Source organism: Balaenoptera physalus (assembly GCF_965194825.1).
Source record: "Balaenoptera physalus genome assembly, chromosome: 12".
Classification (NCBI taxonomy): domain Eukaryota; kingdom Metazoa; phylum Chordata; class Mammalia; order Artiodactyla; family Balaenopteridae; genus Balaenoptera; species Balaenoptera physalus.
Window position 1 is genome coordinate 11,383,214 of NC_138897.1, and position 2,513 is coordinate 11,385,726.

General features: G+C 40.0%; 1 pseudogene across 1 annotated transcript; it reads left to right on the forward strand.

The window, feature by feature from the left end:
• Window positions 1-409: 409 nt before the first annotated feature.
• Window positions 410-1,840, forward strand: LOC309639921 (large ribosomal subunit protein uL4 pseudogene; annotated as a pseudogene). Its single transcript has one exon. The product of its transcript is annotated as a large ribosomal subunit protein uL4 pseudogene (transcript).
• The last annotated feature ends 673 nt before the right edge of the window (window positions 1,841-2,513 follow it).

Consider the following 2,513-nt stretch of genomic DNA (forward strand, 5'->3'; position numbering starts at 1 on the left):
ATCCAAAAAGATCTAATTATCAAAATTATATTGATATTTTTATTATAAAACTAATATTTATTCTTAAGCAAAAGTTCATCAATGTTTTTCATTGGGTTAGAATGATTGCTAATTTCAGATTATAACTGCTCATTTTTGTTCAATAATATACAACCCAAATGCTGTATAGAAAATTGTAAGGATAAACAGAGTAATAAGCAATACTAAAAATAATATCAAAGAATATTAAGATAAAGGCATTTTTAAAAATCAGCCTAAATTACAATTTAGATGCACATTAGATTGTATTTTTAAAATTGGTTTAAAAAATTATAGAGATATAATGTAAAGCATAGTGACTATAGTTAATAACACCGAATTGAATATTTAGAAGTTGTTAGAAGAGTAGATTTTGCTTTTCCTGGGGGAGCCGCCGGGTTGAGGGGAGTGTGGCCTTCTCCTCTCTCGCCATGGCGTGTGCTCGTCCACTGATATCAGTGTACTCTGAAAAGGGGGAGTCATCTGGCAAAAATGTCACTTTGCCTGCTGTGTTCAAGGCTCCCATTCGACCAGATATTGTGAACTTTGTTCACACCAACTTGCGCAAAAACAACAGACAGCCCTATGCTGTCAGTGAATTAGCAGGTCATCAAACCAGTGCTGAGCCTTGGGGTACTGGCAGGCCTGTGGCTCGAATTCCCATGGTTCGAGGTGGCGGCACTCACCCTTCTGGCCAGGGTGCTTTGGGAAATATGTGTCGTGGGGGCCGCATATTTGTGCCAACCAAGACCTGGTGACGTTGGCACCGCAGACTGAATACAATGCAGAGCCACATGTCATCTGCTCTGCATTGGCTGCCTCGGCTTTACCAGCGCTGGTCATGTCTAAAGGTCATCCTATAGAGGAAGTTCCTGAACTTCCTTTCGTAGCTGAAGATAAAGTTGAAGGCTACAAGAAGACCAAGGAGGCTGTTTTGCTTCGGAAGAAACTTAAGGCCAGGAATGATATCAAAAAGGTCTACGCCTCGCAGCGAATGAGAGCTGGCAAAGGCAAAGTGAGAAACGGTCGCCGTACCCAGCGCAGGGGACCCTGCATCATCTATAATGAGGACAGTGGTATCATCAAGGCCTTCAGAAACATCCCTGGAATTACTCTGCTTAATATAAGCAAACTGAACATTTTGAAACTTGCTCCTGGGGGGCATGTGGGATGTTTCTGCATTTGGACTGAAAGTGCTTTCCGCAAGTTAGAGGAGTTGTATGGCACTTGGCGTAAAGCTGCTCCCCTCAAGAGTAACTACAACCTCCCCATGCACAAGATGTTCACTCAATACAGACCTTAGCGGAATCTTGAAAAGCCCAGAGATCCAAAGAGCCCTCCGAGCACCACGCAAGAAGATTCATCGCAGAGTCCTGAAGAAGAATCCACTGAAAAACCTGAGACTCATGTTGAAGCTAAACCCATACGCAAAGACCATGCGCCGGAACACCATTCTCTGCCGGGCCAAGAACCACAAAATCCAGATGGATAGGGCAGCAGCAGCGCTAGAAGCCAAATCAGATGAGAAGGGGATTCCAGGCAAGAAGCCTGCGGTGGGAAAGAAAGGAAAGGAGGCTGTTTGCGTTAAGAAGCTGAAGAAGCCAAAGAAGGCTTTGGTGGGAAAAAAGTCTCCAGTGACCAAGAAACCAGCAGCTGAAAAGAAGCCCGCTAAAAAGAAGCCCGCAGAAAAGAAACCCACCACAGAGGAAAAGAAGGCTGCTGCATAAACTTAAATTTGTTTGTTCGGTAAAGGTCACATCATTTTGGACAGCTAATTTTGAATAAAGACCTGATCAAAGAGAAGTGAGAAACGTGAAAAAAAAAAAAAAAAAAAAAAGGTAGATCTTAAAAGTTCTCACGCCAGAAAAACAAATTTTGTAACTATGTATGATGACAGATGTCAACTAGACTTATTGTGGTGATCATTTCACCATGTATACAAATAGCAAATCATTATTTGTACACCTGAAACTAATATAATGTTATAGGTCAATTATACCTCAATTAAAAAAAAGTGGAAAAAAATTGGTTTAAAAATTAAAGAAAAAAATAACACAAAGCTGAAGTTGTTTTAGATGATGTGTTTGTTAAATTTTTAACTGAAAACTTTAAATACATCTTAATTTCAATGTGTTCGTTAAATACTGAATCCTGACAGGTACTATTTCACTGTAAATATTTTTCCTTGGCCAAATATGTGTTTACCACCTCGTACATCAGGTTCAATTGTATAATAGAGTTTCTTTTCAAAGTAAAAAATCCCATGAGCTTTCTTAAGAGACTCAGCTTCTATAGCCTTGCGGGGTTCACAGTTATAAACAGCTAGTGGTAGAGGGCACTGCTGTTTTAAATAATAGTGTTGTGGCTCACATTTTCAATTCTTTTGTTAGTTTGTTTTCTGACCAACAGCCTCGCTTCTATGTGGCCTGATCTAATTTCTTCCAGATTATAAATCAATACAGGTTAACATGACTGATGCAAGAAAGCAGAATGAA